General features: G+C 35.8%; 1 protein-coding gene across 23 annotated transcripts in view; it reads right to left on the minus strand.

Annotated features, from left to right (window-relative positions):
- The window catches only part of BAZ2B (bromodomain adjacent to zinc finger domain 2B), a 430,125-nt gene that overhangs the window by 205,992 nt on the left and 199,017 nt on the right, over positions 1-25,116 (minus strand). The window lies entirely within an intron of this gene.

Consider the following 25,116-nt stretch of genomic DNA (forward strand, 5'->3'; position numbering starts at 1 on the left):
TTTTCTCAGAGGTCTCCATTAACGAAGGCAAGATTGACAACAAAATGCACCTATAACATGCGTTCTGACATTACTGGTCTTGTCTAGAATGCATGAAAACTTCCCTCAAAAATAGCTTTTTCAGAACCTGTTATAAAGATCTGCAAAAAACCAGAAGTTTGCAGGAGGCTATTTTAAGGCTACTATTAAGTTTATATAAATTTTACCTGTTTAATATGTCTGAGGGTCATATCGACCTTAGAACAAAATTTTTAAAGCAGGCTCACAAAAATTTATTCTAGTCCTATCAACGCTCACTAATCTATGTCCTCCCTCCTTCAGTTGGCTATTGACATCAATAACAAGGCTTAGAAAATATGCAACAACCAAATTGCTTATAGATTTAAAAGGTAATTTTAAACATTCCAAATGTAAGTAAAGTGCATTTCTGATGTTTAATGGTTTCTAAACTAATGATTGCTAGTTTAACATGTGCCTATCTGCTAGAAAGCAGGTATATAATAATACTAGGGTTTGGGAGAAAATTAACTCTGTAATTGGTGAGTATTAAAAGTCTCCTGTTAAAGGTTATCGCATTTTAGAGCTCTAAACTGAAATTTAAATTTTTAGCAATCATATTACTTTAAAACTTCCCATAGGCTATAATAGAAGTCAAAATTCTCCTATTAATAATTAACTATTATAGCCAACTGTTGCTGAAGATAGTCATTATTACTAGCCTAATTCTTCTTTTTATTTCTCTTACCTGAACTGTCATCTAATTGATTCCTCTTTCCCCATGAACCAATTCATTGAAAAAAGTCATTGTGGTAGCACATATCTATTCTCCCATTCATATTAACAACAAAATTAAACCCAAACTCCTTAGGCTTGACCTTATAGGCTTGCTTATTTCTCAAAACTTACTTTCTCTGTATTTCCAATCAAACTTAGTCACCATCACCTGGTTCTTGCATCATACTTTCCCAAATCCTTAATTCCAACTGCATCCCTCTCCTTAACATGTTCTTCATCCCTTGCCCCATAATTGCCATCTTCCCTATTCTTTAAACCCCAGGTCAAAGTGACACTATGAATGACATCCATGACATGGACACCCATAAATTACCTAAGCTGAAAGTCAGAGACCCCAAACCCTTAGCACTGTTGACTGCTCACAATTTGAAGAAGTCAAAGTTCTAAATCCATAATATTTTAAAAGTATTTTATCACTGTCTCTTTCACTGTACTTACCATATTTCATCCTGTATTACAACTATGAATTTGCATACATTTGCCTAAGAATTAGTAAGCTTATGGGGGTAGAAATCATGTTTTTAGTATCTTACATTTCCCGGAGGCTTAGAGGAATACTTTAATCAAAACAGTTGCTTATTAAATGTTTGTTGAATAAATGAAAATGTGTATTCATTATTTATGTGTCTTAAATTAATACATCATATTTTAAAGCAAAAATATGACAAGAAAAATGCAACATTGTAACTATTAAGTTATAAAATCCTGATATTGGAGCTGGTATTTTATCAAATCTGTTTCAAAATTATCATAGATTTTAAAATTCAAAGAAAAATAATTGATTAAAAATAATTGTATTTCATATTTCAATGGCAGAGGTCATATCAAGACTTTCAATTCAAACTCAGAACTATAGGATTTTTGTTATCTGTTTTTACATTTGTAGTCCTTGCTTTTAACATGTCAAAAATCTCAGTTAATGTGCCAACAACCTCCGTTCTTGCCACTTTCAGCACCAACACTGACATAATAATACAATTACTGAAAACACAGTTATTTTGATCCTCAAAATACAGTCAACTAGTCAAACTAAAATATTTAAGTCACTTTAAACAGTTCTTTTGTGTGGTTATACCTTCAACTAGACACAAAATCAGGTTCACTCATTACATTTCATTCCAATTTCTTTTTTCTTTTGGAGACGGAGTCTCGCTCTCACCCAGGCTGGAGTGCAGTGGCGCGATCTCGGCTCATTGCAAGCTCCGTCTCCTGGGTTCATGCCATTCTCCTGCCTCAGTCTCCCGAGTAGCTGGGACTACAGGCACCCACCACCACGCCTGGTTAATTTTTTGTATTTTTAGTAGAGACGGGGTTTCACCGTGTTAGCCAGGATGGTCTCAATCTCCTGACCTCGTGATCCGCCCGCCTTGGCCTCCCAAAGTGCTGGGATTACAGGCGTGAGCCACCGCGCCCGGCTTATTCCAATTTTTAAGGACAGCATTCAACTATACAACAAGCAATTCTGAGGAACCCAAAATTAGTGCATCAAAAGTAATATCTAAAAGTGCACGTTCCAATAGGACAGCCATTAACCATATGCAGAAAATTACATTTAAATCAATTAAAATTAAATAAAATTTAAAAGTCACACTAGCCATATTTTAAGTGCTCAACAGCTATCGCATCATTATAGGAAGTTTTATGACACAGTGTCTATCTAAATGATAACATTCTTCCCTCAAACACCGAAATCCTCTCACTTAGTGAGGAAGCCTGTTTCATATTGAGTAACTCGACTATTAAAACTGTTGAAACATGAGTTGGCAGCTTTAGGGCAGATACTACCTTACTGAAGTTTTCTTGAGAAAGAGGGATGTGATACAAAGTATTAGACACAAATCAGCAGTTAGCTCTATGAAGAAACTTAAACTAATATAATGTTACCATGTTTTCTTCACAGGATATACTTACCATTACTAAAATGGTGGAATTTCATTAAAATCAGTGGGAGATTGAGGTGGAGTTTAGCTTATTTATATTCACTTAAAAGCTTAAACTATTCACTCAGAAGATAACCTGAAATAACTCTCATTACATCTTTCATTACTTCTCAAATGTTTCCACTGAAATATCCCTAGCACAAATTGGAAGAATTTTGTTCTATTTGCAATATTGTAGGTCCAGTTATTATTGGCAGAAGAGGCCATAAACATATACCTGCTATAAGTGCTCAATGTATTTAGTTAGAAAGAATTGAACAGGAAAAAAAGGTGGCATTGTAGAAAAAAAGCAGAAATAGGTTATGTGTGCATGGGTTTCCCTTTGCCCTTCCATTGATGCTGATGACACTCTCTGTACAGGGAGGGTCTTCAAGAGTTGAAAAGAAACTAAAGCCTAGGTATTCCACTGCCTATTTATACACTAAAGCCTAGGTATTCCACTGCCCTTTTATGCTAGAATTTACATCAGAATTCCAGAAGGGCCTATTACTAGGTAGGCCAAGCAAACATAAATAATATACAGGAAGTGCTGGCTACCAACTCTAAAACTTTAAGTCATTTCTATTGACTGAACTCTTCAGTCCCAGTTACAGCAATATTTTTAAAACTTTGGGTCATAACCCATTCAAGGTCATGAAATCCACATAGTAGAATCATTAAAAAATGAAATATTCTAGGTCACTCTCAGAGATATTTGAAAAACACATATCTATTTGGTTTCCCAGTAATGTATGGTTTCTACAGGGAAGCACAGAAGGATTTTACAATCCCTAATCATACTAGCTGCTATATTAGAATGATTACTACTATATACATATATAAACTACTGTTTATACATATAAATAAGTTTATATAAACATACATATACATGCACATACACACTCACATATCAATGCACATACTACTACTACTACAGTAGCAGAATTCAGGCTTTCTGCACACAATTCATTGATGAGAGCAGCTGCACAAAATTCTAAGAATTCCTCTAGGGCTCAGTGGCATATACTCTTAACCTTCCAGTCTATGACAAAGAAATATGGGATATTTAGTTTGGCTGGGCACCTGAGATGCCACCTAAATACTAGTCTTTTATTCTGTATACTCAACTAATTAAAGATACGTCAAAGTTATTTCACCCAGATGCTCTAAGTGATAATTACACAAACTTTAATCATTTATGAAAACACCTGATGTTCAACCTTTCAGAAAGCATTTGCCACACCATGAAACATGCTAGGTGCTTGGGGTATAATGAATAAGTCAACTAGGTCAAGTACTCTACCTCAAGGGTTTATACTCTAGTAGGTTGGAGCAATAGTGGAAACCTAAACAATGCTGAGTTAAACAGATTCTTACTAGTAAGAAATTGAGCTAAGTGACAGTACCTGGGTACTAGGGATTAGAAGATGGTATTATATAAATTTAGGAAATGGGGTGGTCTTTTCAGGGGTCATATGTGTAGATGAGCAAATTAACAAAATAAGTAAGATATGCAGTTGGAAGATATTCTATTTATTCTTAATTTTGTTATTAGGGTATCTATATTAAAAGTTATGCATTTTCTCATACTCCAAAAAATATGAAAACATCTAAAATGAAAAAAGAAAGTGCTTCTGAAAATAGATTGCCATTTCAGAATCCAATATTATAGATTTAGAACAGTTTTTATATTATAAAGGACATATAATTTTAATTATTTTCTAATTATCAAATTTATGGTTCACTTTTACTTATAAATTTAAGTATCTACAAAGACCATGTGGTAGTATTGGAGTAAAATAGGAGAAACAGATATGAGTATCCAAAACTATATATAAATTTTAATCAAAAAAGAAATACTTTTTTTTTTTTTCTTTGAGACTCGGAGTGTCGCTCTGTCGCCCACGCTGGAATGCAGTGGCTCACTCGGCTCACTGCAAGCTCCGCCTCCCAGGTTTACGCCATTCTCTTGCCTCAGCCTCCCGAGTAGCTGGGACCGCAGGCATCCGCCACCAGGCCCGGCTAATTTTTTTTTTTTTTTTTTTTTTGTATTTTTAGTACAGACGGGGTTTCCCCGTGTCAGCCAGGATGGTCTTCTCCTGACCTCGTGATCCGCCCGCCTCGGCCTCCCAAAGTGCTGGGATTACAGGCGTGAGCCATGGCACCTGGCCAGAAGAAATACTTTTTAAAACATTAGGTTGGGCGGGGTGGCTCACACCTGTAATCCCAGCACTTTGGGAGGCCAAGGCGGGCAGATCACGAGGTCAGGAGATCGAGACCAGCCTGGCCAACATAGTGAAACCCCATCTCTACTAAAAAATACAAAAAACTAGCCAGGCGTGATGGCGCCCGCCTGTAGTCAGTTGCAGCTACTCAGGAGACTGAGGCAGAGGAATCCCTTGAACCCAGGAGGTGGAGGTTGCAGTGAGCCAAGATCGTCCCACTGCACTCTCCAGCCTGGCGATAGAGCAAGACTCAGCTAAAAAAAATAATAATAAATAAATTTTAAATAAATTAATGCTACTAGAATCGCTTGAACCTGGGAGGCGGAGGTTGCAGTGGGCCGAGATTGCACCACTGCACTCCAGCCTGAATAACAGAGTGAGACTCTGTCTTAAAAAAACAAAACAACAACAACAAAAAACGGTCATCCACGGTGGCTCACGCCTTAATCCCAGCACTCTGGGAGGCCGAGGCGGGCAGATGACCTGAGGTTGGGAGTTCGAGACCAGCCTGACCAACATGGAGAAACCCCGTCTCTACTTAAAATACAAAATTAGCCGGGCATAGTGAGGCATGGCTGTAATCCCAACTACTCAGGAAGGCTGAGGCAGGAGAATCACTTGAACCTGGGACGCGGAGGTTGCGGTGAGCCAAGATTGTGCCATTGCACTCCAGCCTGGGCAATAAGAGTGAAACTCCATCTCAAAACAAAACAAAATGTAATGCTACTATAATGAAGAGAATTTTGAGAATTCTAATAAAAATTCAAGAAAAACTTGTTATATATTAAGGATTTATTCCTTTTTTGCCTCTTGTGTTGAAATAGCTGGTCTATTATTTATTTAACAACTATTTTTGAGCATTAAGTACAAATCTCTATGCTGGTTTAGTTGTTAGAAAATAAAGATAAATCATAGTCCTTGCCTTATAAAAGTTCATCATTTAATAGTTCTCACTACTCAATTTTCTCTAAATTTCTTTTCATGTCATACTGTTATCTCCATAATTCAACCTCAACCTCAATTACTATAATTTTTTTTTATTTTTCTGATAAACAGAATGTATGTGCTCACTTCACTAAATTCAGAGTAGTGAGAAGAGTACAAAGGAGATGCAAACACAAAGATTTTGGAGACAGGCAGTTTCACTGATGAACTACCAGGAAGAAAAAAGATCTTTTGCCTTGATGTAATTTTTAAACGATGATAGTTTTCATAAAAGTTCCACCCTCCACCCCCATCCAGGAAGTAGGAAGGTCCATGACTCATTATGCTTTCCCTGTGCTTCACTCAGGCTTCCTCTTTACAGACTTAATTCAGCAGATAGGACTTCCTGATGTTGAGGAAATCCTTGTCTCTTAACAGTGGGCCACATGATCCCATTCCTGTGGCCAAAGCTGTCTGAAACAGATATAACCCAAGGAGACAATAGTTGGCCAGAAATCTATGTGTTGGTGGTCTCTAAAAGATTCTATACGCTAATCAGATTCTTTCTGATATAAACATTTTAACTGATAGAAACAGGGAAAGTTGTTGCTGAGATAAGAGGTCCTTAAGGCTGGGGGCCTAAGTATACAAGTTGGAAAAAAATAATGGAAGAGTAAACGTACAGAGAAGTTGAGTGGCCTTGAGAGAGAGAAGATACTCTTCTGTTACTGTTCCCTGCCAGCTAAAGAGCCTAGTAGAAAACTTCCTAACAAATAGGCTTATTTGTCTTTTCTCATGTTCACTCATGCCGTTTACACCACTGAGACATATTCTGGTTTTCAGTTCCAACAATCCAAACACTATACTCCTTTAAATAAAGGCCCTAGAGTCCCTTTATCCATAAAGCTAGATCTGACTAATCTTGGGTCCCAACTTCCCATCTTTGAATTATGGAGCACTTTAGCTTCTACCCAGGAAGCTGCTAATTACATGACTTTTTTACAGCTCTATATGTGTTTTATGAATACACTGTATTATTCAGCACACAACCAGTATGTCTGTTGAGCTTTGGTTGCTGAATCAGTACAATGAAACTAATTATGCTTACTTCAAAGAGTTATTTACAAAGAGAGGGCCTAGTACATTTCCTGCTAGGTATTTTGTTCTGATGTGTTTGGCCAGGAGAATACAAAGAAGAAAATATTTTCTTCAAACTTATGATACAAGGGTAAAAAAAAGCTCAATAAAAAGTCAACATTATTTATTTTATAAGTTAAATGTGAGCAAACATATGTTTAAAATGTCAAGGTAATTTTCAATTCCAAGCAGATTTAGTTCACAGGTAAACCTAAAGAGGTGTTCAAGAGTATATCAGGCGATCCCCCGTCAAGCTAGCTTTCAAAAATACCATCTTTACCTTAGCTTTAGATAATAGTATAATTTGAAATTTTGTTTTAGATAACAGTGACATTTTTATTTTAGTTCTTAGATAACTAAAATAGTAAAACTGCTGTTCCCTGAGAAGTTAATACATAATTTTATAACCTTCATTATACACAAATTAATTTTGTTCAGACTATAACAGTGCATTTTTCAGTAATCTAGCGACCAAGTTTTCTCCTTTTGACATTGATAATCTCCAAATATACACAAAAACGTTATTATTATAATTCCCCCTACCATTCTCTTAACTATACCGTTTGGTCAAATTATGTATTAACTTATTGTTTCAATTATGCCTCATCCATTTCCCTCATAATTTTTGTTATTTTCTGAATTGCATACACCTGTCCATGCCTTACTATACTAGCAATACCCAAATATCAACATAAATAATATTGACTTTTATTGAGCTGTTTTTCTACCCATGTATCTTAAGCTTGAAGAAAAGATTTTCTTTCTGTATTCTCCTGGCCAAATACATAACAAAATACCTAACAGGAGGCATGCTACACCCTCTCTTTATTATTAATATTTTTTTTCTTCTAAGTTCAGGGCTACTTGTATAGGCAGTGCAGGTTTGTTACATAGGTAAATGTGTGCCATGGTGGTTTGCTGCACAGATCAACCCATCACCTAGGTATTAAGCCCAACATCCATTAGCTATTCTTCCTGATGCTCTCTCTCACCCCCACCCCTGGCACTCCGACATGCACCAGTGTGTGTGTATCTCCTCCCTGTGTCCACATGTTCTCGTTATTCAGTTCCACTTATACGTGAGAACATGTCATGTTTGATTTTCTGTTCTTGTGTTAGAATGCTCAGGATAATGGCTTCCAACTCCATCCATGTCCCGGCAAAGGACATGATCTCATTCCTTTTTATGGCTGCATAGTATTCCATGGTGTATGTACCACATTTTCTTTATTCAGTCTATCATTGATGGGCATTAAAGTTGAGTCCATGTCTCTGCTATTGTGAACAGTGCTGCAATGAACATATACGTGTATGTATCTTTATAACAGAATGATTTATATTCCTTTGGGTATACACCCAGTTATGTGATTGCTGGGTCAAATGGTATTTCAGCTTTTAGATCTTTGAGGAATCGCCATACTGTCTTCCACATGGTTGAAACAATTTACACTCCCATCAACAGTGTAAAAGCATTCCTTTTCCCCTGCAACCTCATCAGCATCTGTTGTTTTTGACTTTTTAATAATGGCCATTCTGACTGGTGTGAGATGGTATCTCATTGTGGTTTTGATTGGTATGATGTTGAGCTTTTTTTCGTATGTTTGTTGGCCACATGTATGTCTTCTTTTGAGAAGTGTCTGTTCATGTCCTTTGCCCACTTTTTAATGGTGTTTTTTTTTTCTTATAAATTTGTTTAAGTTCCTTGTAGACTCTGGATATTAGACCTTTGTCAGTTGGATAGACTACAAAAAATTTTCTCCCATTCTGTAGGTTGTCTGTTCACTCTGATGATAGTTTCTTTTGCTGTGCAGAAGCTCTTTGGTTTAATTAGATCCCATTTATCAGTTTTTGCTTTTGTTGCAATTGCTTTTGCCATTTTCGTCATAAAATCTCTGCCCATGCCTATGTCCTGAATGGTACTACCTAGATTTTCTTCTAGGGTTTTTATACTTTTGGGTTTTACATTTAAGTCTTTAATACACCTTGAGTTAATTTTTGTATATGGTGTAAGGAGGGGGTCCAGTTTCAATTTTCTGCATATGGCTAGCCAGCTCTCCCAGTACCCTTTATTAAATAGGGAGTCCTTTTCCCATTGCTCCTTTTTGCCAGGTTTCTTGAAGATCAGATGATTGTAGGTGGGTGATCTTATTTCTGAGTTATCTATTCTGTTCTATTCATCTCTGTGTTTGTTCTTGTACCTGCACCATGCTGTTTCAGTTACTGTAGCCTTGTAACATAGTTTGAAGTTGGGGCGCCTCCCGTGATGTTCTCTTTGAAGTGATGCCTCCAGCTTTGTTCTTCTTGCTTATTGTCTTGGCCTTCTCTTTATTATAATATTCCTAGTTTTTATATGGAAGAATTAAGACCCTCGGTGACAATGCTCAGCGGAAATAAATTCCTTCATAGTAAAAGGCCCTAAGTATACATCCTAAACATGTCTAAATATCACCTGCATTAAAATATGAAAACAGCTTGGAGGCCAGGTGTGGTGGTTCACGCCTGTAATCCCAACACTTTGGGAGGACGAGGCATGCGGATCACCTGAAGTCAGGAATTCGAGACCAGCCTGGCAGACTGGGTTTCACCCAGTCTCTACTAAAAATAAAAAAATTAGCTGGGTGTGGTGGTGCATGCCTGTAATCTCAGCTACTCAGGAGGCTGAGTCAGGAGAATCGCTGGAACCCAGAAGGTGGAGGTTGCAGTGAGCTGAGATTGTGCCACTGCACTCCAGCCTGGGTGACAGAGCAAGACTCTATCTCAAAAAAAAAAAAAAAAGAAGAAAAGGAAAGAAAGAAAATGGCTGGGCACGATAGCTAACGCCTATAATCCCAGCACTTTGGGAGGCTGAGGCAGGCAGACTGCTTGGGCCCAGCAGTTCAAGATCAGCCTGGGCAACATGGTGAAACCCCATCTCTGTTTAAAAAAAAAAAAAAATTATATATATATATATATATAAATATATATAAAATAAAATTAGCTGAGCATGATGGCTTGCACCTGTAGTCCCAACTACTCAAGAGGCTGATGGGGGAGGATCACCTGAGCCCAGGGAGGCTGAGGCTGCGGTGGGCTCTGATCATGCCACTGCACTCCAGCCTGGGTGACAGAGTGAGATACTGTGTCAAATATATATGTTATATACATACACACACACTGTGTGTGTTTTAGTGTGAAAATATTCAATGGTTAAACACAGTGATATCATTAATATAACTATGAGCCAAATTTTTTTTAGTATTTCTACAAAGTAAAACAAAGTACAAACTCAATAATAACATTATTCTAAAAATGAGCATTACCATGATTTTAAAAACTTTTAAGTATCCTTTATAAACACAGTTTTCCGATTACTAAAATTAATGTAATCTAATGATAAAACCATAATACCTACTTTAACCACAAAACTGTCTCTACTTTACATGATCATCTACATATTCTACTTCAAATGTTGAAAAGTTAAGAATATCTGAGTTTCTCAAAGGGCTAAACAATCTGAGTTACTGTATGACCCAGCAATTCAACTCTTAGGTAGAATTCTACTCCTATTCTTGGGCGTATACCCTAAAGAAATGAAAATATATGTCTACACAAAAACCGGTACCTGAATGTTCATAGCTATTGTTCATAATAGCCCCAAAGCAGAATAACCCAAATGGCTATCAACTGATGAATGAATAAATGTGGTATATCCATACAATGAAATATTATTCAGCAATAAAAAGGAATAAAGTGATAAATGATGCAACATGGAAGAACTTTGAAAACATTGAGATAAGTAAAAGAAGCCAGTCACAAATGACCATGGGTTCCATGATTCCATTTAAATGAAACATCTAGAAAAGGATACTCTGTAGAGACAGAAAATATAGAACTATGGGTAGGTTGGGGGAAAATGAAGAGTGACTGCTAATGGATATTGGGTCTCTTTGGGGGATTATGAAATGTTCTAATTGATTGTGATGATGGTTGCACAATTCTGTGAATACACTAAAAACTGAATTGTATACTTTAAATGGAAAAATTGTATGGTATATGAATTAGATCTCCATAAAGCTATTAAAAAAAAAAAAAAAAAAAAAGGCTGGCCAGGGGATTTACACCTGTAGTCCCAGCACTTTAGGAGGCCAAGGTGAGAGGATCCCTTGAGCTCAGGAATTCAAGACCAGCCTGGGCAACGTGGCAAAACTCCATCTCTCAAAAAAGGAAAAAAAATTAGCCAACCATGGTGGCATGTGCCTGTGGTCCCAGATACTCAGGAGGCTGAGGCAAGAGGATTGCCTGAGCCTGGGAGACTGAGGCTGCAGTGAGCTGTGATCATGACACTGTACTCCAGCCTAGGCAATAGAGCAAGACTTTGTCTCCAAAATAAAAGATTATCTGCATCTCTCAATGATACTCAATGACAGAATGCCATTTGACTTAATGAATTCTCTATGGGAATTTTAAATTCAATATTCTTGATTCTAGACTCTATATCCAAGACCAAATGTAGAATGTCTCTAATATGACTTTTCATGTGCTATATAATGATATGCTGAGACAGAAAATCAAGTCATGAACCCATACCAAACTCTCCCAGGCGCTCATCCATTTAGTAATCTTGCACCTCCATATTACATATATATTTTTAAAACTTAGTAAAGCTATATTAATTCAGTTTGGGGACTAACAAGTTTATCCAACATTACAAGCATATATATCTTCTCTCTACTCCCACCATCATCTTAGTACAATCCTAAATCAATTCTTACTGGAAATAATGCAGTAGCCTCCCAAGAAGTTTCTCTGCTTCTCTTTCCTTCAATCTTGTTTCTACCAAGAGTAATCCTGTTTTTTTTTTTTTTTTTTTTTTTTTTTGTAAGCAGTAACCTTTTTAACATAAAAATCTGATCCTACCACTCCCCTACTTAAAATCTTTCTGTGTTTCTATGTCACTTGTATGATAAAATCCCAGGTCTTCTGCTAAGCATAACAAGCTCTGTTTAATAGGCCTCTGGCTTCTTTGGTCTCCTTTTCCATTCTCTTCTCACATATTAGGTGACTAAACTTCTTGCCATTCCCAAATACACCACTGTCTCCTCCTGTATCCACACTATGTTTTTGGTGCATGATGTTTGTTCTCCCTCAAATGCCCTGCCCTTATTCTCTGCCTTACTCCTGCATAGCTCTAGGTCTCAACTCATGTGTAACTTCTCCTAAGGAACCATTCTGACTCACAAGGAAGTCTTAGGTCCTTTCTTGTTAATCTTGTGTATTCCCTAATTAAGTCACTTATAACATTGTACTATATAACAATTTTTTATTTTGTTATCTGCCTTCTTCTTTTTTTTTTTTTTTTTTTTTTTTGAGATGGAGTTTCACTCTTGTTGCCCTGATTGGAGTGCAATGGTGCGACCTCAGCTCACTGCAGCCTCCCCCTTCTGGGTTCAAACAATTCTCCTGCCTCAGCCTCCCAAGCAACTGGAATTATAGGTGCCCACCACTACGCTGGGCTACTTTTTTGTATTTTTAGTAGAGACAGGGTTTCACCACTTTGGCCAGGCTGGTCTCAAACTCCTGACCATAGGTGATCCACCTGCCTTGGCCTCCCAAAGTGCTAGGATTACAGGTGTGAGCCACTGCGCCCGGCTGGTATCTGGCTTCCTCTGGCAAATCAGAAAATTTCTTCAAATGTTTCCACAAAATAGTGAATTGAATAAAATATGTCAAATGTCTATATTTTGCTTTAATGTTTTTTGAATATACTGTAAACTTGGTAAGGCAACAGCATTAATACTGATTAGTATATTTATACTAACATTAAATAAACATGACTTGCAAAGAATATTATACAAATTCTTCTGAGATGCATGTTGGCACTTAGGCCTCTTAATTTTAATAAAGTGTTGAAATCTTAAAAAAAATTTTTTTAAGAGATGAGGGTCTCACCATGTTGCCCAGGCCTGAGTGCAGTGGCTATTCACAGGCAGATCCTAGTGCACTTCAGCCTCTAACTCCTGGCCTCAAGCGATCCTCCTGCCTCAGCTTCCTGCGTAGTTGAGACTACAGGCACACAGCACTCTGTCCAGACTGAACCTTAAAATTTAACTTGACATCCAAGAAATCTATTTGTGCGAAAAAAACCTCTGCTTTTCCATATTTATAACAAACTTCTCAAATTCACTAAAGGCAGGGAGTTAGGCACCACTGGTTTATTTGTGTAAGCTAATTTTATTTTACTAAAAACACATCAATAGCTTCGGATCAATCGAGTCACATTGGGTTTATCAGTCCCATATTGAACACCCTTCTCTCTTAAGACATACTGGAATCTCATAAAAGGCAAATAGGGTTCCACTCAGCTTAAACAGTAAGACAATTGTTATATACATATGAAATACTATACACAAATACATAAAAACACAAGTCTAGAACATTCCTTTAGCTATCAAAGTTCTACATGAATTTATTTGGTTCTCCAGTTCAATCTGTATATATAAGCTATATTTTAAACAAAGGTGAAGAGAGCAATTATCTTTCACAATCTGCCTTAGATGATAGAACTTAATTTATAAAGCTACATATTTATTATATAATCATGCTCAACTTATTTTAATCTTGATGGACAAAGAGTAACATTATGAAAATGACTTACGCAATATCTTCAGATAAAAGTAATAAGCCCACTGTAAAGGGAGGTGGTCATCTACTCAGAGAAAACTTGACCAATAAAAATCTTAATTTAGAAAACAGTGAAGCAAAGAAGTATACGTAATTTCGTAGAAGCGAATTCCAGCAGAGTGTCCTGTCATCTAGTCGTTTTTCAAGTATTTTCTGAGTGTAAAATGAATTTTTTACTTCATAAACAAGTTTACCACACAATTCCTTTAATGTAATGATTCACAAGCCTGACTGCATATTAGAAACACGTGAGGGATCTTAAATATATAAATCTGTGACAAGGCAGATCTCCAGATCAATTATATCAGAATCTCTGGGGGTGGGGATGTAAGCATTAACAGGTTGGGAAGCCCTCCAGAAGATTCCAAGGTTAAGAATCACCGCCACAGAGCTTTTATAAGCTCCACCGTTGCCAGATTATGTCAATTTTGAAGTTCAAATGAAAATAATAATTGAGTAACATTCACTGTCTTGCTGGCCCAGTACTTAATATTAAAGATGCTATAAGACTCACTAAAACAAACAAAAATTTAAAAAGGAAGAAAATATCTGCTAATATAAGGGAATGGGAAAATATCTGCTAATATAAAGAATAGGAAAAATATACAGATAGCTTGGATGAAAAGGTCCCATAAGAAGAAGGCAAGAATATAGAATTCATCATCATAAGCCCCAAAAGCCCGGTAGGAAAATAAAAAGAGAACGATTCATACAAGTAACAGCAGGTATGTGTATAAGGCAGTTTCTATAACCTGAAACTGACAATGAAAGACTTGAAAAATAATTGGCTTTACTGATAACTGAGGCTCTGAATAGTTTACACATTGGCAAGCTAAGAATAAAATACATTATAAACTACCCTGTGTCCACATGAGCATTCAGGATGAGAGGTGACAAGGGCAGTTGTGGGAACTCCCAGCTATCCTCCTGTCAATGACAGAGAATCTGAAACACAGATCTCTCCTTTCCAAGAGTCTTCTGCCCCTCCCAAAAAAACCTCTTAAAAGGGCTGTCTGGCAAGTTTGCTATAACTAGAGTAGGCATATGGAAAGGTGGTAGCAGGACCTCCACCCCTCCAAAAAAAACTCTATAAGGACATGTGACTACCTGGGTAAGGCTCTCTACCCATGAATCCCTTGCTAGGTAATCCTTACCATGGTCTATTGCTTCTTGAGGCTCTACCTCACCTATATCCAGAGGGAGCCAGGATGACAGGAATGAAACTGGACCTAGCAATGGAACTACTGACCCAGCTATCCAGGAGATCTGAGCTGTAATACGCTGTATTACACGGGATAAATGAATATCCACAAAGTTCCATTTCAACATCATGTCAAGGAATGATTAATAAGCAGATTTAAACATACAGATACTTATTAGGAAATAAAAAAGAAAAGCATCCAGAAAGGGATGATGTAGACTTCTATCAGCTGCTTAGATGGAGGAATATCTTCTGGTACTTGGGCAGTAACTCCACAAAGAACCACACTGCCCCAGTCCAGAAAAACTCCAAACCTTCAGGAAGAATACTATGAATACTTCAGGCACAGCTTAGAAAAGCTTAGAAGAGAAAGCCTGCATTTCAGAAACCGTGTTATCTATAAGAATACAGGACCAACATGGGAAACACCATTACCACAATGTCTTTTCTCTTCTCAATTTTTAACCGTGAAAACTTTCCTTTTGGGGTCACAAATAATAGAGAGTACTGAGTTCTTTTCCATCCTCAGTAATTTGTGTCCTAGAATGAAAGGAGGATAAGAAAAAGAGAAAGAGCAATTCAAGCGAGAGAATGTAATACGCAAGATAAACTATTCAAAGAGGTCAGAGTCTGATAACTGGCACTACTGGTGGGACTGATGAATAACCCATCACTCACACACAAATCTCTTGTTCAGTGTCAGGTGTAATACTTTGTGGAACAGGTCAACATAAAAGTAATGGTACTTCTACTGAGTTATCTAAACTATAATTATAAAAGTTTTAGATTCATGGGGCCCCAAAATAAAGTCTGGGATAGTAACAAATTAAGGCCTTCTGAAAAATGCCTAGATGGTCATCAAAGAGAGATTAGATGGCTGCAAAGGAGAGTTAAATGGTTTTGAGAACAAAAAACTTGAGGTTTCCTGTGTAACATATAGCCTGATACATTAAAGTACAAAACTTGAAGAAACAGGCTCCAGAAAAGTTTATTAGGCAACAGGTCAACAGTTGATTTAGTAATGAAAGTTAGGCTTTAAACAACTATGAAAGTGAGGAGGTTAAAAAAAAATCTAAACAATTATATCTAGAAAGAACATTAATTCCAAGTTTTAGGTGAAAACGAAGAATTGGAAAGGTGTTTCTTTGAAGAGAAAAGCAGTGGTCTCCCTAAAAAAATTTCATTTGAATTTCACATATACTAGAGGTCCAGAAAGTTCTAAGGCATTAAGGTTTTTTGAATGTGTATCTGCTTGTGTATAAGGGATGAATATGACTTTGGAAAATTAGATATGTTTTTCAATCAGTGCACTAAGATATTAGGAATCAAATTAGATCTAGGAATCATTACAATCTTCCTACCATGAGAAGTAATCTAAATTGAGTAACAAAAAACTTTAAGAAAATGAGAAGGGATAAAGTGAGTAAGAGTTATACTAAAGGTATGATTACTTTTAAAAAGAAGGAACTTAAACATTTTAAAAAGGGAGGTTCAAAAGAGACCACCTTGTTTCAAAATGGAAGTAGAGATGTTTTGAAATAAAAGTAACAGCACTATCTGACTTATTTATTTATTTATTTATTTATTCATTTATTTAGATAGAGTCTCCCTCTGTTGCCCAGGCTGGAGTGCAAGTGGCATGATCTTAGCTCGCCACAACCTCCGCCTCCCGGTTCAATGATTCTTGTGCTTCAGCTTCCCAATTAGCTAGGATTACAGTCATGTGCCACCATGCCCAGCTAATTTTTGTATTTTTAGCAGAGATGGGGTTTCGTCATGTTGGCCAGGTTGGTTTCGAACTGTTGGCCTCAAGCAATCTGCCCGCCTTGGGCTCCCAAAGTGTTGTGATCACAGGCGTGAGCCACAACGCCTGGCCTATCTATCTGATTTTGAATATGGGCTATTGTACAGCTTTGTAAATAGATACTTCCATCACAAGTTCAGCAGGTTCCTTGAAATGAAAGTTGGCTTTGACACTTTCTTATCCTCTTTAAATTTTCTATTTCACTTAATTTTTAGTCACAGTGACTCCTTACTTTCTTGCCAGATCAGCAATGTCAAACTAAAAACATTTAAACTACTTATCTAACTATTGAATTTGTATTCAGTAAGTTATTCAGAGTATTCAGTTTGTTACAATTATATGCTCTATAGAGTATTGAAATTTTGCTTTTAACCAAGTGGAAACTTATTTCCCAAAGATTTCTCCAAGTCCAACTTTGGTTAATGATTTAAACACCCTATAATCTCATTCCCAGTTCCTACTTAAGATTCAAATTCATATTAAGGCAAATTGCCTCAGAGGTTTGCCAAAAGAAAAAAAAATTCCATGAGCTATCCATGTCAATTTTCTCAAAATTGCTGGCTATTTCAATCTCCCTATGCATTACATACTCTCATGTATACCCCCTGATGAGAAATTTAAAGAAAACTTCCAATTAGCTTTCATTTCCAGAAATTACTCTCTGATGTCCTAAATAATATCCTCATCAGTATGACCCATTATATCTGTTATTACCATTTATTTCCTTATTGAATCCACAAGTGGTAATTCATTACTGTTTGTGGGTTTGTGATATTATATATGCCTCTTAGGGAAACTTGTAATTAGGTCAAAGTTTCCCTATTTTAATATTGCTCCCCATTTCCTCAGTCCTATAACCTTATCAAGCCAGTGAAATAAACCCTGCCTTTTGGCTTAGTGGTCCCTCACTAATCTACAAAAAGACAGATAAACATTGTTCTAATCCATATTGAATTCCAGAATTTATACTTGTAAGAGTGATCTCAAAAATGCTGAATGAAATGACTATAGTCCTCTCTCTCACTTATAAAATATAAAACATTAACATATATGAAGGAAAATAAACTAACTAAAAAGAATATACTGGAAACACTTTCCAGTCAGATATAATTGAGTGATTTTATATTATAATGCAAAAAAGGCAAATAATAGGTATCTTAAAAACAGGCAGAAATACTGTTAATTCTAATTACTTGTGGAAACATCCTTTTATAACATCGTTTCTAGGGACTAAGAAATTCAAACTCAATGACCATGTTCTAGAAAATATTACAAAACTGCGGTTATATACAACCAGAATGCTTAATTATCTTTTGAAAATTCACTTTAAGAGATGGCTATTTACACATATATATGTTTTCACACATAACACATATGGCTTTTTTACTCTCTTTTAAGAAAAATAGCCCATATGTGCTGAAGCCACTATTCATTCTGCCTAATCTTTTACATTCACTATACAGTGTAACAGAATAAAATCAATGCTTGATTCAGCTATCTGGAAACAGTTTTGTGGTTCCTCCAAAAAGTTAATGTAAAATTACTATATGAATTGAAAGCAGACTTGAAAACATACCTGTACACCTATATCCCTCAAAAGATGAACAAATGTGATATACATATATATACATATTTATATAATTATATATATTTGTATATATGTACAAACATATGTATATATGTACATTTGTATATATGTACAAATATATGGATATGTATACACAAATATACGTATATATGTACATGTATATATGCGCAATTGTTTATATATGTACATATATACATACAAGTGTGTATGTATAAATGTACATTTATATGTATATAGTTACATACATACATATATCTATAAAATTGAACTATAAAAGGAAATGAAGTTGTGCTACATGCTATAACATAGATGAACTCTGAAAACTCTAAAGTGAGATAAGCCCAACCCAAAAAAGGACAAACATTATATGATTCCACTTATGAAAAATATGCAGAAGAGGAAAATTTGCAGAGATGGAAAGTAGATTAGAGGTTACTAGGAGATAGCGGATGGTGAGGGAAATGGGGAGTTACTGCTTTTTTTTATTTGAAAAATTTTTTTGAGACAGGGTCTCACTCTGTCACCCAGGCTGGAGTGCAGTGGTGCGATCACAGTTTACTGCAGCCTCAACCTTCTGTGCTCAAGGCCTGAGTAGCTGGGACTACAGGCGTGTGCCACCATGCCCAGCTATTTTATTTTATTTTTGTAGAGCAGAGGTCTCACTACATTGCCGAGGCTGGCCTTGAACTCCTGGTCTCAAGTGATCCTCCCGTCTCAGCCTCCCAAAGTGCTGGGATTCCAATATTTGACTTTTTGCTCAACCTAAATTTAGCAATGTGATGCACTGAGATATATCACAATAAAGAACAGTTGCTTTAAAAAAAAAAAAAAAGTGCTGGGATTCAGGCATGAACCACTGCATCCGACCAGGAGTTATTATTACTTAATGGTTACAGAGTTTCTGTTTGGCATGATGAAAAAATTTTGGAAATAGACAGTAACGATGGTTGCACAGCACTATGAATGTAATTAAAACCACTGAATTGTGTACATAAAAATGGTTAAAATGATGAATTTTATGTTACAGATGTTTTACTGCAATGTAAAAAAAAAAGTAATATTCCAAAAGCCATTAAACTATATACTTTAAATGGGTGAAGTGCATGGTATGTGAATTATATCTCAATAAAGTTATTTGTGAAAATTTATGTTTGAAGTCCTGCTCAGTGCTTGAAGACGCTGTTCTAGTTCCTTTTCCTTAAAGGAGCTTTCCCTGGTCATTCAAATGACCCCTCTCTTACTGTCAACTCATAGTATTTTGCTTACATATCACTCATTGAGCAATTAATCTTATGCTCCTTTTGACACCTCTGGTGTTTTTTAATTACTGTAACACATTTAATATTTGATTATGCTTTGCTTGTAAAACTAGATTAGTTGCTCAAATTATCAAATCAAGACTCATTTAATATTTGTTTGTACTTTATTTACCAAACTAGATTAGTAGTAGCGCAGATTTTCAAATCAGGACCCAGTAGCCCTCTATGTCTTCAAATTATCAAAAAATACTCAATTTTATACTTGCACAAATACATTAAATTTTAATAATGTTAAGACAAACTATTCCAGAAAAAAATAAATCAGAATACTCATTCTCTGGACATTTCTTTCTCTATTTCTCTCTTTCTCTCTCTCTCCCTCTCCCCCCGTCCCTCCCTCCCTCCCTCCTTCTCTCTTTTTCTCTCTTTCTTTCTTTCTTTTTTAAGACGGAGTTTCACTCTTGTCACCCAGGCTGGATGGCCAGGGCGATTTCAGCTCACTGCAACCTCTGCCTCCGAGTTCAAGCGATTCTCCTGACTCAGCCTCCCAAGTAGCTAGGATTACAGGCGCCTGACACCACGCCCCGCTAATTTTTTGTATTTTTAGTAGAGATGGGGTTTCACCACATTGGCCAGGCTGGTCTCAAACTCCTGAACTTTGGTGATCCACCTGCCTTGGTCTCCCAAAATGGTGGGATTACAGAGGTGAGGTGTTGCACCCAGCCTCTCTGGACATTTCAATTTATAAAGGATATAACATTTAGTTCAGTATAATTATTTAAAAATAGGCACTAATAAAGTACTTTGAACAGAAATTTTTTTCTGATCAACCAGTCATTTCCTTTTCCCCAACTGAATCAAAGGCATAGTCCAAAAAAACAAATTTTAAAATGAAGTGATACACAAACATGTAACATATACACTACTATTTTTATGACTAAGTAGAAATGCTCAGGAAATATAATTCTTTTTTTTTTTTTGAGACGGAGTCTCGCTCTGTCGCCCAGGCTGGAGTGCAGTGGCCGGATCTCAGCTCACTGCAAGCTCCGCCTCCCGGGTTCACGCCATTCTCCTGCCTCAGCCTCCCGAGTAGCTGGGACTACAGGCGCCCGCCACCGCGCCCGGCTAGTTTTTTTTTTTTGTATTTTGTAGTAGAGACGGGGTTTCACTGCATTAGCCAGAATGGTCTCAATCTCCTGACCTTGTGATCCGCCCGTCTTGGCCTCCCAAAGTGCTGGGATTACAGGCTTGAGCCACCGCGCCTGGCCAGGAAATATAATTCTAATCATAAGCAGAATTAATTAAAATATGAAATTACACATATAACTTAGATAAAATAAAGAATGTTGTAGGAGTCAACCAACATTTTTGTTTACTTAAATAATCTGTTTAATGATTACAGTGACCATAAAATAAGTTATACTTAAAGAAATCTTTAAGTTATTATAATAAAATAAAAGGAAAACTTTAGAGAAAGGCATAGGAAGAATGAATACATCTTCTTTGTTCCTTTGAAAAAACAGCATAAAATTTTGAGAAATATATCAACACATCAGACTTAGTGTAAAGGCATGTATTTATAGAACAGAAATATATAGAAAATGTAAAGTTTCTACCTATTCCCTTAGTATATACTTAAAATGACCATTTAGACTCATACCCTATTTTAATCTACAACAGGTTTTTTTCAAAACTGGTATTTCTACATGTTTGATATGGCTTCATAAAAATATTTCTTTCGTGCAGTTTCTCTGAATGAATTGCTCTTAAGTATCTTTAAAAACATCATAAATGTAAACGGTATTAACTCACATGAAATAACTTCTATTTTGATCCAGAAGGCAAAAGGTTTAAGTTTTTAAAATACGGCATTGTCACCTCAAAAGTAAGTATGTTTCAAAGAACAACTATATTTTTATTCCCTACTAAAGTTGAACAACTTATGTTCACTTTTACAATGAAAATACCCAGTGGCATCTTAGAGATTACTGGTTTTCCAGTAAGAAACACAGCTATTTAGCAAATTCACTTGCCTAAAAAACAGCCAAAAAAGCAAAGGAAATAAAGATAGTCTCCAAGCTGATAAAATGTGTGAATTAAAACTCATTCTTCATTATTTAGAATGTCTTTGTGCCCTTAATCTTTGAAGTTTTATAATTGACACATGATTCCAACAAGCTTGCGTTGATTCCCAAGGCCACAGTATAGTACAAAGAAAAAGATGATGATAATATCAGCTGTAATTTTCTAAGCACTTATTAAGCACTATACACAGGGATGGGAACTAGGAGTAGAGGGAGTGTCTATAACAGGTAACTATACTGAAAGTTCTGTAGTTATTCAAAGAACAACAACAAATGACTTGACTCCTTGATCAAGAATCTAAAAACCTTACGTCCCAAGGGTATCACTGTGTTACACTACAGAATGATAACTAACATTTTAAAAAGACAACTCCTTGAGACCTCAAACAAAAGTCTAAAAATTTTTTAATTTTAACATCATACATTTTTAAAATAAGGAGCATGGTCAATGGAATCTAAAGGCCTGGATTTGAATCCAGGCCTATCACCTAATCTATCAATGACCTTAGGGAATATTAATCTCCCTCATACTCAGTTTCTCCAAATGTAAAGCAGAAATACTATTTACCTTACAGTACTAAGGTGAGAATCAACATATGTAAAAGCAGACAGTACAACTTGTGAAAATAGCAGTCAGTGAAATACTCTGAAAACTTGACTACCCAGAATAATTTTGCTCTTTGAAATATTTTCATTACTTTTTAAATGTTTTTATTTATTAGATGTTTAGATGTTACTTTCATTAGTAAATATGCAAAGTAGATAATGCCAAGATTCATTCAAGTATGTAGCAAATGCTCTCAAATTTCACTACAAACTACCTGTTTGACTAGGTAAGTCCAATTCATTCTTCAGTCTCAATTTGGGTTGTACCCTCTCTGTAAAGCCTTCTCACATCTCCACTTGCATATCTAATAAACATTTTGGTCTACCACATCCAAAGCCAGAGTCCTGATTCTTCATCCTCATCCCAAACCTTCTCCACCTGAAATTCTTCCCCATGTCACAGCTGATGGCAACACCATCCTTCCAGCTGCCAAAACCCTTAAAGTCATCTTTTCTCCTCTTTCCTTGCATCTCACATCCAGCCCATCTGGAAATCTTTTTGGTTGTACCTTAAAAACATCCAGAATTTAACTGCTACTAGGCCACTACCTTCTCTCATTTAGATTACTCTAAGAACCTTCTATCTGGTGGTCCATGCCTCTTTACATACAATCTATTCTAAACATAGCAACTGGAGTGATCCTTTTTAAAAATACTGAAAGCCCTGGAGTGGCTCCTCAAAGTCCCCACTGAGGCCCTACATGAATAACCCACTCACTCATTTCCTTTGACAATACCTCCTCTCTCTCTCTCCATACCCATACTCACAGTGACAACCATTCATTTCCCTGAGCAAACCAACCATGCTCCTGCCTCATGCCCTCTGCCTGGAAGACTTTCCAAAGGTATCTACATGGCTAACTTCCTTAATCTTTCCTCAATATCATCTTCTTTGTGAATCCTTCCTCAGCCCCTGAATCCCATCACCACCCAACCTTCACATCCTGCTCCTTTTTCTTTACTTCATAACATTTGTCATCTTCTAAAATGCTATGCAGTTTACTTATTATTATTTATCTCCACTCCTACTATATGTGCCACAAAAGCCGAGACCTTTGGAAGTTTCGTATACTGATGTTTCCCATGTACCTAGAACACCACACAAATATGCAAATTAAATATGGAAATAAAACAATACATTGGATATCTCTCCTTGGCGTCACCTTTAGCATCCTGTACTGACCTATATTTTATCATTTATCACATTGTACTGTTAACAGCCTATTAATTTTCTGCCTCTTCCACTAGACTGCAGGCTCCTTGAGACAAGGGATTTTGTATTGCTTTGTAATGCTATTACCTTAATTCCTTAAAGTGCCTGATACTTGTATTTGATAAATTAATGAAAAAAATAAAACCATCTGAATCAAATGTGTAAGCACCTTTACCGTCTCCAAAATATAAACACAATGGTTAAGGATATGACACTGGAGACTGTTCTGGATTCTGAATTGTGTTAGTGTTTTCAGTTTGGCTCTGGTATTTACTGGCTAAGGACCTTACTCAAATTTTTTAAATTCTCTACAATTACTTCCTCATTGATAAAAATGGAAGTAATAATGGTACCTCCACCTCATGTGATTATGATGAATATTAAATGACAATAGAATTAGCCCAGAGCTTTGCATATAGTAAGTATTCAATAAATGACATAAATTACTTGTTATTATAAATTAAAATAGAGGCACTATTATAACTTTGACAACTTGACTAAGCTAGAATACTGACAAAACTTAACCTTTAGAATCTCCTCAGAATATGCCAATTTATATCAAAAATTACTGAGTTACCTAAAATAACCCTGATAAGCATTATGTGAAAGAAACTAACTAAATTCTTTCAACAAAAGTAGGATTCTATTTACATTATTCCTTTTTTTAACATTCCTAGATGTTAGGTTCTATAACATTCTTCAGTAACTACTTTTGATTTTTCATAATCGTATGTTTTCTTTTTATATAATCAACATATCTAATACTACAGATTAAAAATTAAACATCTTACTATGTAGATCACCTACATTTCTATGTCCATAATATATACATACATACATTCTTCCCTCTACTCTGAACAATTTTACGTTTAGAAATAGGACTTTTAAGAAAAAGTTAAATAATTTTAAGTATATTTGTCATTCTTTACTAAATTACCTTTAAGCTTTCTACTTCCCATTTTAGTCATGTATCCAACAACATGTATATTCCTATGTATATTCCTTTGGTAATACTATATTAAAGATTGAGTGAAACTAAGAGTTCTGTTTCAAATTAAAAAGCCAAAGTAATGGTGTTTCTTTTAAAGTCATAAATTTAAAAAAAATTATTTCTCTGTCTACTGTTTCTGCTAATGTTTTCCTATGTGCAGAGTCAGTTCTCCATTTTATAAAATACTTGTGAAATTCATTTGCTTTGTAGTTTGTCACACTATAAAGAAATAAACAAACATACACATTTTACCTAAGCACTCACAAGGGCAGTAGACAAGAAAACTGAGGTAAGCAGTTTAAATGATTGTCCCAAGACTACAGATGGAGTGACGGCCAGATTTAGGATTAAAACTAAGAAGCTCATTATTCCCTTCTTATATTCTCAATACTTAACATTGTTTTTATATCATAAGGATCTCTTTGCTAATTTCAGAATAAGTTAATTTCATAATTAAAATTATCGATATATTTTGAGAATATATGTAAATAGAATTATGAAATTTATTAAATCAAGATAAAATTAGAGTTTATCCGAAGTCTCTCAAAAAAATAATCTTTTTACTACAAAAGTTATTTTTAAAATTTTGTTTAGAGTGGCAAGAAAGTGGCAGCTTAATATCATTTATCATTTCAATGTCTTTATTTAATAAAGCTAATTTCTTTAACCAAAACCTACAGTATGTGTATGAGCTGGTTGGATTTAAGATA

Source organism: Piliocolobus tephrosceles, chromosome 11 (genome assembly GCF_002776525.5).
Source record: "Piliocolobus tephrosceles isolate RC106 chromosome 11, ASM277652v3, whole genome shotgun sequence".
Lineage (NCBI taxonomy): Eukaryota > Metazoa > Chordata > Mammalia > Primates > Cercopithecidae > Piliocolobus > Piliocolobus tephrosceles.